This window comes from Mastomys coucha, unplaced genomic scaffold (assembly GCF_008632895.1).
Source record: "Mastomys coucha isolate ucsf_1 unplaced genomic scaffold, UCSF_Mcou_1 pScaffold3, whole genome shotgun sequence".
Lineage (NCBI taxonomy): Eukaryota > Metazoa > Chordata > Mammalia > Rodentia > Muridae > Mastomys > Mastomys coucha.
Genome location: NW_022196909.1, coordinates 16,233,214 through 16,247,314, shown reverse-complemented (window position 1 = coordinate 16,247,314; position 14,101 = coordinate 16,233,214).

Genomic DNA, 14,101 nt, shown 5'->3' with positions numbered 1-14,101 from the left:
TTCTAAGGCAAAGACAGAGGACTTCATAATTGTCCTAGAATAGTTTATAATGGTCTGGGAAAAAAGCGTGTAAAGAGGGATTCTGTAAAAGCAGTGAGGAAAAGAGTAATACAGTGCCACAAATGGGAGGAAATGTGAACTGAAGAAAAGGAACAGTTCAAGCTTTCAAATGTGAACAAGAAAGAGATATTAGGAAAATGGAAGTTAATTTAGACATCATTGAAGACAAAGAAAATATAAAAAAGAGCTTTCCAAAACAGGCCATCTGTTGTAACTGGTTTACTGCTGTTTGACAACCCAATGGCTTTCTTTTATTTTTTTATATTTTATTTTATTTTATTTTTTTGGTTTGGAACATAAGATGCTGAAATTCTCTACTGAATTTAAGTTGTTTGAAATGATTATATGCTTCCAACCTTAACTAGTTTGAACATGATATATTAAAAATAAGAGGAGCTGTGAATTTGTAGTTCCAAGATTTGGTTGAGCACTCTGTGTGTGTGTGTGTGTGTGTGTGTGTGTGTGTGTGTGTGTGTTTTCATGATGTTTGTGAGTGTACCAAGCATACCTCTGGAAGAGGATAACCACAAGAATGACCCTTCCCGTTCCAACTTGTTTGGCACAAAACCCCTTGTGCTTTGTCAATGGATTTGCCCAGCTAGCCAGTCCATGAGCTACTGAAGTGTCTCCTGCTTTGGTTTCCCATCTTACTATGGGAACACTGGTGCTACAAACGAAAATGCTCAAGCCTAAGGAACATGTTATGCACTGGGTCATCTCCTCAGTCCCCAAAGCTTTGGAGTTTGTTGAGAAATCTAATACATTCACTTATCTGATTTCAAAGAGGGTTTCATGTAGCCCAGCTTGGCCTCAACGTCAGAATGTGGTGAGTCCTTGAACTCTAGGTTTTCCTGCCTTCATCCCTCAAATACTCACATTACAGTGTAGATCACCATGTCTGACTTTCTTTTTTTCTATTATTGGATATTTTATTTATTTACATTTCAATTTTTTCCCCTTTCCCAGTCACCCCTCACCCCAAAACCCCTTATCCCATCCCCCCTCCCCTGCTTCTCTGAGGGTGCTTCCCCACCCACTCCATCTTCCCTGCCCTGGCATTCCTTACACTGGGGCATGAAGCCTTCACAGGACCAAGGGCCTCTCCTCCCACTGATGCTTGACAAGGTCATCCACTGCTACATATGCAGCTGGAGACATGGGTCCCTTCAGGTGTACTCTTTGTATAGTGGTTTAGTACCTGGGAGCTCTGGGAAGTCTGGTTGGTTGATATTGTTATTCTTCCTATAGGGTCGCAAAGCCCTTCACCTCCTTCAGTTCTTTCTCAAACTCCTCAATTAGGGACCCCATGCTCAGTTCAATGGGGCTGCAAGCATCCACCTCTGTATTTGTCAGCCTCTGGCAGAGCCTCTCAGGAGACAGCTATATTAGTGTCCTATCAGCAAGCACTTCTTGGCATCCTCAATAGTGTCTGAGTGTGGTGTCTGTATATGGGATGGATCCCCAGGTGGGGTAGTCTCTGGATGGCCTTTCGTTCCGTCTCTGCTTCATACTTTGTCTCCATATTTTCTCCCAATAGTTTTTTGTTTGCCCTTCTAAGGACTGAGGCATCCACACTTTGGTCTTCCTTCTTCTTGAGTTTCATGTGGTCTGTGAATTGTATCTTGGGTATTCTGAGCTTTGGGGCTATTATCTGCTTACCAGTGAGTACATACCATGTATGTTCTTTTGTAACTGGGTCACTTCACTCATGATGATATTTTCTATTTCCATCCATTTACCTGCAAATTTCATGAATTCATTGTTTTTAATAGCTGAGTAGTACGCCATTGTTTAAATGTATCACATTTTTTGTATCCATTCCTCTGTTGAAGGACACCTGAGTTCTTTCCAGCGTCTAGCTATTATAAATAAGACTGCAATGAACACAGTGGAACATGTGTTCTTGTTATATGTTGGAACATCTTTTAGTTATATACCCAGGAGTGATTTAGCTGGGTCCTCTGGTAGTACTATGCCCAATTCTCTGAGGAACAGACAGACTGAATTCGAGTGGTTTGTATGAGCCTGCAATTCCACCAACAACTGAGAAGTGTTCCTCTTATTCTACAACCTTGCCAGCATCTGCTGTCACCTGCGTTTTTGATCTTAGCTATTCTGACTGTTGTGAGATGGAATCTCAAGGTTGTTTTGATTTGCATTTCCCTGATGACTAAGGATGTTGAACTTTTCTTTAGGTGCTTCTGAGCCATTCGATATTCCTCAATTGAAAATCCTTTGTTTAGCTCTGCACCCCATTTTTAGTAGGGTTATTTGATTCTCTGGAGTCTACTTTCTTGAGTTCTTTGTATATTTTGGATATTGCCTGCTCTCGGCCAGCATGTCCAGGCTGAAAGGTGAGAGCTGGGTCCAGCCAAGTCTCTCAGGGGCTGAAGCAGGATGGAGTGTTGAGGCTAGGATCTCCTGCTGTGTGGAGAATAAGCACTCGAAGCCCTGAGTCTGTCAAAGGAGAACTGGTTTAATTGTATCAATCTTTTGTTTATAAAGGGCTGAGAGAGGAGGTGGGGTGTTTTGCTTAGGTGAGATGAAGTACTGGGAGAGGAAGGAGAAGGGTGAGGAAGGGTATGGAGCCAACAAAGTTATTCTGTGTCAGCAGTAGCTAGACAAAGGCAGGCTTAAGCTATTTCGTCTCTAATGACTCCAGTTGACACAAAGTTGACATACAAAACCAGCCAGTACAATGAGGATATATGGAAAATTGCTTCATATAATTTGCCAGGTTACAAAGTTCAGCGTTGATAAAGAACACCCTTTGCCTTATTTTGGGCTGTACCTTCTCTCCTATGATCTGGCCTTCTTTAGTTTTTATGTTGGACCTCAGGGCCCTTGGTAACATTGTTTGAAGCAAGATGCTAATATCGGAGACTCAGGAACTGCCTGAGTCTTGTTTGTATAATATGGAGCTCTTGTATCTGGAATACAGGTCGTAAGCAAGCCTATTTTGCTATTTCAACCACTGCAAATCAAACCTCTCTAAATCCACCATAATTTCAAATGGGCTTTTCAATACTGACTAACTTTTTTTTTCACAGTTTGTTGGCTTTGCAGAAAAAGAGAAGAAACACTAAAATCTTGCATATGAAGGGAGATAAAATATCTCCCAAACTAAGTATGCATGCCAAATGAGTATCCTGCCACTTTTTCCAAATGTATTTTGATCTCTTGCCTATTTATTTTTTCTCTCTATTAAAATCAGCACCCTGTCCTCTGTCCACAGCACTCACACTTTTCAGCATAAGGTAAGTAGTAAAATGTAAGTGTTTTAGTGTCCTGATATTTCTTAGTACTCTATAACTCCAAAGTTAAGAGTTCTTTGTGTTTGGAGATAAAAGCACAATTTTTTGTTGATGCTTTTATTTAATAGCAGATGGGTTGGTATTCCTCTGGGTAATCAGTCTTCTAGTTTTTAATGTTGTTGTTTTCTTTACTTTCTTACAAATGTTGTGTGTGTGTGTGTGTGTGACAATTTATCTATGATTCAGATATTTACAGATTGAAAAAAATTGTATTTCTAAAGCATCAAGCAGATTACAGCCACTGATTATGACCCAGGCATTGATTTCATTTGCCTATTTATCTTTTCAGGTCCAGGTATCAACATATTATGTCTTTCTTCGATAGCTATACCAAAATGAAAATAACTATGAAGTCACTGTATTTACTTTGATGGCCTGCTTTTAGCCATTTAGATAATTTCTGTGAAAATAAATTGATTTACTAGCTATTTAACATCTATTTATATACTTTACAGTAGTCTTTTACATCAGTTTATTAAAATATGAGCACTTAGACCCATGAACATTCTAAGCCGTAGTATAAAATACTGAAGATATTGGACAGGACATCATAATTTTTCTGTTGATTGAATGGGAATTTTAGTCTTTTATTTGATCCCACAGACAGTTGCTTAATAATAGTGTCAGTTTCATTGAAATGCCAAAATGGACCTCAGGCTCAAAGTCCAGATTTTGAAGCTGCGATATTATAAATGAAATGCAGTTTCAGGAAATAGAGGGAGGAAATAATTTTCCCCTACCATTGCATCTTTTTACATTTGTCTGAAATTCAGTTTGGCATGTGGATATATGGTGAATGGGAAGAAAAGACACAAGTAAATAAAAATGCAAATTACCTACACTGGAATCAATAGTTATGAATAAAGAAATGTTTGCTACTGTTTATCAAATTGATAATTTTTTACACAATAGAGTAAAGAAGCTATATGGATATGAGTATATGATAAGTATAAACAATATAATACCTAATAAACTATATTTTAATATGTTGAAATATTCCTTGATATAGCCTAGAACATCAAAAATGTATAGAAATTACTCTAGAAAAGGACCCATGATACTTGAAAGACAAGAAACAGGTGCAAAGATAGAAGTGAGGTCATTTCTGCAACATGACACATAGTAAGAAGGAATAAAGTTCAATGGTAGTATAACCACATCCTTAAAGACCAAAAAATAAAAATAAAACCTGATTTTGAGATGAGAAGAGAACCATTGAAAGCTTTAAAACACCAAGTGACATAGCCAGGACAGAATTTCTGAATGATACATTCATTTAAAGAAAAGGATGTTAATCCTGTGGCATTGTACAGCAGAGAGGGTAAGGTATCCTAAACTCTCACATAGGAATGAACTCTTCTCTTCTTAGGGACAGCTTAGCCATGGAATGGGCAATCTCTTCATTCAGTGGAATCTTAACTTCCACACTGGAAACAATTTCAAACCACAGGTAACAGAAGACAGGTTCTCCTGCAGTCATCAAAATCTAGACTGAGTGGATCTTTCCTGGAACTTCTTTGTGCTTGGTGTGTTTTGTGTGTGTGTGTGTGTGTGTGTGTGTGTGTGTGTGTGTGTGTGTGTGTTAGAGAGAGAGAGAGAGAGAGAGAGAGAGAGAGAGAGAGAGAGAGAGACAGAGAACTCAATCTTTCCAGCTATAACAAATGCATAGCCACAGAATCTCTGAGGAAGGAAGCATTACTGTAGAGTGTTCATGAACTTCTATGGTATATACAATTTCACCGTGACTGAACTCAAATGAAGATCTAACGTCCAATTAAAATTTTTTCCAAAAGTTAATTGGTAGGACTTATAAGTAATTACATCTGTAAATGAAGTTCATAAGACTACTGTTGGGATGCCATGAGCAAAACCTGGATCTAATCGCTTTGGTTCCTACCTCAATTTTGGTTGTGTGTGGATATTGTTTGCTCTATTTTAAATGTATATTTTCCTTAAATGTCCTATACTTTATATATTTCTTTAAAATTTTCTATGTGCAAAATACATTTCACTTCCTCTGCTCTTCGAAAGTCTCAGTTTGATTCCGGTGATCTTCTGAATACTCAGTAGCCTTACTCTCTTTTACAGCAAACACACGGAGAGTGTACTAGACTCTGCCAGGATGTACAGAAAGGAGTAATGGATGGCTGATTGTAATGTTGAGCTTAAACCATTGTCCTGATACAACCTAAAATCACCTGGGAAGAGACTCTCAATAAAGAATTGTTGAGTTTCAGTTGGTCTGTGGGTTACTATGTGGGAAACTATGGTTAACTAAGTAAATGCATATGAGAATGGCCTACCTAGTAGGCCATTCTCCAAACAAGGAGGTCCTGAGACTGAGCACAAGCAAGTATCATGAATGCACGTCTTTCTCTCTGATCTTCATTAGAAATGTGACATGGATAGCTGTCTCAAGTTGCTGCCACCTTGACATCCTCCAAAGAATGGAGTGTGACCTGGAATCACAAGCTAAAGTAAACCCTGTCTCCCCAGTGCTGCTTTTTCCTTGGGGTGTTTTGCTTCAGCGATAAAAATGAAGCTAGACCACAGATAAAACAAACCTTCGACACTAGTTTTGCATTTGGGCCACTTGCCTGGGAGAGAGCTGTATCTTCACACACACAGATGCTCATCGGTGCAGTTCGCTGACTAACCTTTATTATCACTTAAAAACTGAGGGGTTTTCCTCTAAAATTATGTAGCTCTCATTATGTACTCTGTGGGTCATCCTTCCCAGCATCTCACTTTACTCCGTGGGCTCTGTGAGCTATTGATCTCCATACAGCAGATGCCATTGCTACTTATTAAAACCAATAAAACCTCCAAGCACTAGAACCCATTTTCCAGACTGCAGTTAATCAGCGCTCTTTTTACATTTACTTTTCAGGCAAAGAGACAAATCACAGGACGGAGTGCAACTAAGCATGTCAGGTCGATTGAGCATTCTTAACTCATGTGCTTAGCAACAGTAAGCAATGTAATATTCCCAGAAACGTCTACCGAGTCCACTCTGTTATATGCCCCTTTCCCCCTTTGCCGAAGGACCTTTATGGTGGGTGAAAGGTAGCTCTGATCCTGTCTTTTCATTTCTGTCACATGCAGGATTGGAATTGCTATTTCAATCCTGAGACATCACTTTAAAATAAGTATGACGGTGATCATTTCACCCCAGCCCTCGCTGTTCACCAGAAAGACAGAAAGCTCACAGATCTCTGCCATGTGGCCTCTGCACTCTCCCTGCCTCTACCACCTGTGCCCCACCATGCCTTTCTGTACATCCTGGCAGAGTCTAGGGTGCTCTCCTGTGCCTTTTCTATGAGAGAGAGTAAGGAGGAAGAGAGTGAGAGGATGAGAGACATCCAAATCATATCAGCTCCTACCGCTCCAGGAGTTTTAGTGAGTCATCAATCAAGAGTCAAGCCTGCTATGAATAATTTTTCCTGGAAAATTATTTTTGTAAATAGTGAGGTAATGTCTTCTCTACAACTTGGTTTTGATTCTTATTCATCTTTAATGGGAAACACATTCCATAACTCAGTGACCACATAGGTAACATTTAGGCTTTCTTGAATCAATATAGCTTTAACTATAAGGGAGAGCAGTGTTTCTGTGGATATACCACATCTCTAGTCACTTACATGAAATCATGCATGTTTTATTAAAATGTTTCCCAAAGAACAAGATAGCTAGACAGGGGAAGTTTTTGAGAAATCTGACAATCAAAGTGGACTATCGTTAATTCGTGCATTTTCTGTCGATCCATTGACATTGCACTACCATATTCTTCAGGGAATGAACAGGTATCTCCCCTTACCTGCCTTCCGTTACTGGGGCTCAGGGGAATGGCAAAGCCTTCTGCTCTGAGTGGCAGTATGTATATGTATTGGTAGGAACTAATGACTGGCTAGTGTGTAAAAAAGAGCTAACACATTTTCTCCTCCAGGATGACTACCTACAAACACCTCTTGCCAAGCACAGGCAGCCCCTCCTACTGGGCTGGTATGCAATAAACATGCACAAGGTTTGGAAGTTGCTGCCACTCTACCTGAGCAATCCTTGCCCACCTGATCCCAGCCTCTCTCTCTCTCTCTCTCTCTCTCTCTCTCTCTCTCTCTCTCTCTCTCTCTCTCTCTCTCTCTCTCTCTTTCTGTGTGTGTGTGTGTGTGTGTGTGTCCCCTATCTTCATTTCCTTGACACCCTAGGCAGTTTTCAGGGACCAAATTGTTCAGGATGAACCCCTGATGAAGGTTAGAAATTCAGAACTGGAGGAGTCAAATTGGATCTAACTGAATCATGCTTTGGGTAGCTTCCTCTTCCTGAGGAAACTTTTATGTGAATGCTGCCTTGAGAGAGCTAGACTTCTTACTTGAGAAAAGTTCTGAGAGTTCTGTGTGCGTGTAAGAGAAATAGTATGTGTAAGAAAGAACAGGGAGAGAGTGCAAGAAAAAATTAGATAATCTTTTTAAACATATATTTTCTATTATTTAAAATTACAACATAATTACATCATTTTCCCTTCCTTTTCCTCCCTCAATTGCTTTCATACACATTCCACTTGCTTCCTTTCAAATTCATGCCGTCTTTTTCTTTAATTGTGTGTGTGTGTGTCTGTTTGTATGTGTGTAAAATCCATATTTTCATCCCATTTTTGAGAACTCTCATCCCTAGGATTGCCTATTCTTACCGTAGTTGTCAACTCTACATATTTTGGCTTAGAACTTAAAGCTAATTTCTACGCTTAATAATTCAGGCAACAGATTGGGGCTCAAAGTCAGTTATTAAGTAGGGAAGCATGTGGTAGGCTTGAAAAAGTCACTTTAGTTATGTACTTGGATTTGAGTCACCAAAGTAATTCTAATTGTTGTTTATTTTCTGTTTCTTCCTTCCTTCCTCCCTTCTTTCCTATTTGTCCATCCTATTCATGCTTTCAGTCGTCCCCCACAACTATTTTTTTGGTTACATATAATTTGCTTTACTACATCTTTTCATTCTAGCAGATGAAAATGTTTGTATGTTTTTGTTTTTGTGATGGGCATGGGATATACACCCTACTCGATAATGGTTATTTTCAGGGGTTTGAAAGGCAGTGAGCTCTACATCCATAGTAATCTAACATCAGTCTGCCATTCCTCCCTGAGACACTTTCAGAGTTCCATAGCTCCTCTGTTTCCTTTAAGCAATGTGGACTCTTCCACTGAACCATTCCTTGATGTCTTGAGAACCAAAGAGACAAAAGACCCTTTGAAGGATTCAATGGGGAACAGCAGCCTCCTCCTCTGTGTCCAGAGAGCTGGGGTCGGGCTCTTTCCTGAGCCTTAATTATACCTCTCATCTAGAGAATCTGAGCTGACCTTCAAGTGATTATACAATGTGGGAATAATTCTTCATATTCTTGAGTTTTGTCTTGTACATATATCATTTTAAACATTAAAAATAGATGGAAAAATACTTTGGGGGCCTGAACAGTTTTATATATCTATACTAAAATCATTCTTGGCAACATAGACCTTCTTAGCATGGCTCTTCTTCATCCCTATCTCATAGATCTTAATTTCCAGCCCTACGTGAGTTGCTTTGGAGCACTAGTCTCAGGCTAAACTGAACCCATGTTTGTAGTCCGCACATCAGCATTAGTGTTCTGACAGTGAAGTACTGCTCCTGTCCTCTACCTTGCTTATGAGTGGTATTCGTTTCAGTCTCTCAGCCAGACTAGTGTTTCTGCAACTTAAATCATCTTTTGTTCCAAGGCATGGGATTTCCAGCAGATTTAAAACCACATTTTTTGATGAGGCAAAATGCAACAAATTTTGAAAAAAAAGTATACAAAACAGTAATTTCCTCATCACAGTTTAAAATTTTAGTGTGTCTGAAAAATATAAATCTCTGGGAATGTTTTTCTTAATTTAAAATCATGTCAAAGACAAAAATCCCAGTGCTAATTTCATTTCACAAAGAACAAGAAAAGAAACAAACCCGAGATCCTTAAAAACTATAGAATTGCCATCAATACCCTTTCCACAAGGGTAAGATCATAGGTTACAGCCACAATGAGAACAGGTGATGAAGGGGCCAGCTGTGACAGTTACACATTAGTAAATGCTCCCATACCCCCATTCATATAGAAAATGGCTTCCTAAAAAAAGCTTAAGATTTGGATATTTGAGTAATAATACATGGCTGTTACTACCAAAGCCAGATTCTGAGGTATGCTTTAAAAATCAAGCTGGCCTGCGGGAGAGATAACTTTCAATGGGATTCACTCCTAAATATGAATTACAGTCAATTAGAAATAATCCCTTCTTTTATGCCTGGGAATAAAGCTGTGCTTAGAATAGCCAACAGAGGAACTTGTCGGTAGTCTTATTTCACTTTTCAAATTCCTATTCTGAGATTTTTTTTCAGAATGAACTTCTGATAATATTCTTAGTGCTGGTTTGCTTTGCTCTTGTCCCCCAAAGGCATGCATGTGTATCTGAAAGCACAAGCCACGTGAAGATGTAGTGTTTGTTCCTAGCAGTGAACCATGCTTTTGTGATCCAAATTAGGTAAACAAATGACAGGTAGAACCTCCCGGGTGCTAAATTTGCAACCTAAACAGGAACCAGACACGATTGATTTATTCCTTGAGCCAGTGTTTATGTAGTAACTACTCTGAAGTAAAGGAGTCTTTGCATTTGCAATTCAAAGCAACTCTCCTATCTATGAACCAGCTCTGTCTGCTCTGAAGGTGAAGGTGTAGGATGTGCCAAATCTAGCCTCTACCAGTCATGTAATCATTTTTATCCAATTCTACATTTGAGAATAGTATGAAAGATTATTGACCTTCAGTAATAAACTCTTCAATTTGAAATCATTGGGAAGTACACACCTGGAAAGTCATAGAGTTCCTTCACTACCCACTTTTCTCGATTTTCTTAACATGAAACGATGCATCGGCAGGCACTACTATTTTGTCGAATTAAGAATTAGGATAGTAGCAGGGGCAGGGTACCGGTGGACAAATGAGAGTTTGTTCAGATTCCACCATGGTTTCCCCACATATTTCTGTTTCTGTTTCAATTCAGGATGCCACCTTAACCCTCAAACACAGCATCCCTATCGCTCTGGTCTGTGACAACACAACACCTCAATGTTTCATTGTTTCCTGGACCTTTGCAATTTACTCATGTTTGTTGAAGTGGTTATCAATTTGGGTATATGTGTCAATTCTCTTGATTACATACCGAAGAGATAAATGGTTAATATATCAGAAATATACTGTATCAACATTATATCAATATTACTAATCGTCTCAATGTTGACTTTAATCCTGAGGAAGGCAGAGACTAACATGTGTTGCTTTCTTTCCATTCTTGATTTGGTTAAAATGAGTCACTAACTCTAGGAAATGCCCAAGGAGAAACTGAATTAAACTACATTTCCTGGAAGGGAAATTATCATTTTAATTCAATGTTATATTTCTATATACTATGAAAAAGTATATTGGAAAACATTCAAAGGTAATTTTATTGCTTTAAAAAAATATGTTTAGCATGTGTTTTCAACATAAACAACTGTGAAAGTATGTACTTTTCCTTAATACTCATAGTTTTAGCATTAATAGTCTTAGGCAACATAGATTGGTTTTCATTCTCCTTGAAATTTGAACATTCACTGTATCCACTTAATTTTACCAAATCACAGATAAACAAGTGAAGACACAACTCACAATCAGTTACTGAGCTGTGGTTGTTTTACCTAACTCGGGTCTTGGAGTAACTCCATGATGTATCCTCTAAGCTATCTTTTCTTCCAATATATAGATTGGGATAAACTCTCATTAAGAAATTTTCTTACTTGAATAAATGGCAGTTTTCAAAAAGTTGCAGTTGAGTAATCCAAGCAAGAGCTGTAACCATATAAAGCAGTACAGAAGACTTAAGGAGCAGGATAATGTCATAACTGCTGATCTAAGAGTCAGAGTCATTTGGACGCACTTAAAAGACCTACATTCTGCCACCACCACATCATTTTAGAATATTGGTCTAAAACATCTCACATCCCAGGCAGAGCCCACAGATAAAGTCTGGAACTCTACAAATAGTTTCTTTGCTTTTAATGTTCAATAATTAAATTTTTTTAACAACAACAAAAGTTCTAAGTTCTTGAATGCTTTCAGAAATCAAAAGCTGTAGCAATGCTGGGTATCAACCTACATGGTCATGGCTAGTGCGGGATGACTAGTGAATGTACTTCATGAAGGATTCTAGTGTGTTCCAGGTCTCAGAGTTACCCTCAGGTATGGCAATACACTATATATTTGAATGTTGTATTCTTACTGATTTTCATAAGTTGCATTGAAAGTACTAGAGTTTCTCATCTTCATCTGGAATGTATACATGGACACCTTTGTGATAAGAAGGATGGAGATCCAAATGTGTGATTCGATGATTCATTTCTCTTCTGGATTTGATGCCACAACTCATTCTGAGCAAGACAGATATTTATAAGGAATATTAAAGACATTACTATGTGTTTATATGTCAACCTCAGAGAAAACATTAAGTATGTCTGAAATACAAATTCTAACAGTTTACACTCTATTTTTATCCTCAGTGGAAACTTTGATTTTCATCCTAACACAACATTAGAAGTGTTTTGAGAGCTTCACAGAAAAGCTTGTGGCTGAGGTCCTTGACAAATTGTGAAGTCTAAATATTTGAGAGCAAAATCTAAGAATTAAAGCTTCCTTGAAGCTCTTAATCTTAATCAAACATGAAGCTGATGTGGGCCCAAAAATTCAAGTTCTCTCTGCATTTGAAAATATGAAGATATGCCATTTAGAATTTTTTCTTTGCATAGATCCAGAAGTCCTCTAAAGAAAGATAGTTTTCTTATCTGTTTATCCAAAGGAGAGAACAAATAAACCATGTGGGTAAATGCTTATCTAAAAGAAGCAAAACAATTATACATGAAAATCTATGAATAAAAATACATACATAACTTAAATGAAATTTTCTCATCTAAATTATCAGTATATCCTCCAAGAGTCAAAAACTACATAAGCAAAAGCCCTTATACCCAACATGGAGAAGCCTTCTTCTGAGTTGTTGGTTTGAATTGTTCAATAGACTCTGAAAGCATACATCCTATTGCTTTTACTCTTGGTTACTCTTCAGATGTCAAAGCTAAGTCCCTATTGAAAAAGACCTCACTTATTTCAGAGGCCAGTGGATTGGAATTAACTTGAATGTCATCTCGCTAGTACAAGCCTTCATGGTACCAGAAGGTGGCAAGCAAGCTTCCAAAGAAGGGGAGCAACCAATTAATGTGGTGACATACATATCTGGGTAGTAACCAATAGTTCTCTGCTTGGACTTTGAGAACCATTCAACAAGAAGGAAAACATGCATGATACTGGAAACAATTACTGAGTGCTAGTGAAGTCATTGATATCAGAAGACAACCTACAACCATCACTTTGCTAAAGCAGTATACTATTTAGCTACATTATAAATGTTTTTCTTATTTCTTATAACAACAGACAAATACTGTTCTCACTAATCAAGGAAATGTTTTTTTTGTAACCTACATAAGTGATTACAAAATGTCATAATGAATCAAAATTCAAGGTGGTGGAGCGCACTCTACAAAACCTTCCACACCAAAGTCTCAGGGGACACATGGAAGAAGAGACAGAAAGAATAACAGACCTACTAAAGTAGATGACAGAAGCTCTAGAGGACTCAACCCTACACAAAGAACTACACACATCTAAGAAATGCTTAAGAGTATAGGAGATACTCTTCTCCATGTAGAACTGGTTATCCAATACCAAATAATCAACTCTGAAAACATACATACAAGGAACATTATACTAATGGAGAAGGGTGTATTTATGTGTACACATGTATTTATGTATATATGTAAATATAATATGTATATATTATATAATTAGTAAAAAGGGTTTCAAATTTGAAAAAAGCAAGGAAGGTTCAGGGGATAAAGCAGAAGTGAAAAATGATGTGATTAAATTATAATGTCAAAAATAAAATTCAAAATAGTGGTTCATAGTAAACCTATTGGACTGACAAGCAAATTTCATGCCTATAGCTGATTCTTAAACTTATAAAAGCAGACAAAACTCCAAAAATAAACTTTACAAGAAAGGGTTAACAGCAAAGTTGACTGAAAATGAAAACAGCAAACAGGAATAAAACAGACTCTTGGTTTAAGTAAGAGCAAGAGGAATATGCACAGCCTATTGACAGCCTACTGTGTTCTGTGAATGCTAGGGATAGGCTAAGACTGTACTTATTACACAGCTTAGGGAAGACACGTGCTTAGATTATATACCTCTGCTCTCTGTATATCAAGATTTATAGCATAAACAAATGTCTATTGCTTAAATACTATTCTTCCTGTATAATTCACATAAATAAAAACTCTGAAAAATAAATATCATTGTTTTTGTAAAAAATAATAAGTACAAATCCATGCACTTATTGTGTATGGGGCATATCATATGCTTTCCTTTGTCCTTTTTTCCATAAGAAGTCTGACATCTGTCCCTGGGAAGGAGACATGACAGAGCACTGGTCTAGTATGTGCAACATGTCTAGCATGTGCAAGGCTATGAATTGTTCACAACCCAGTAACATGCATGCAAACAAGAAAGAAGGAAGGAAGGGAGGAAGGGAGGAAGGAAGGAAGGAAGGAAGGAAGGAAGGAAGGAAGGAAGGAAG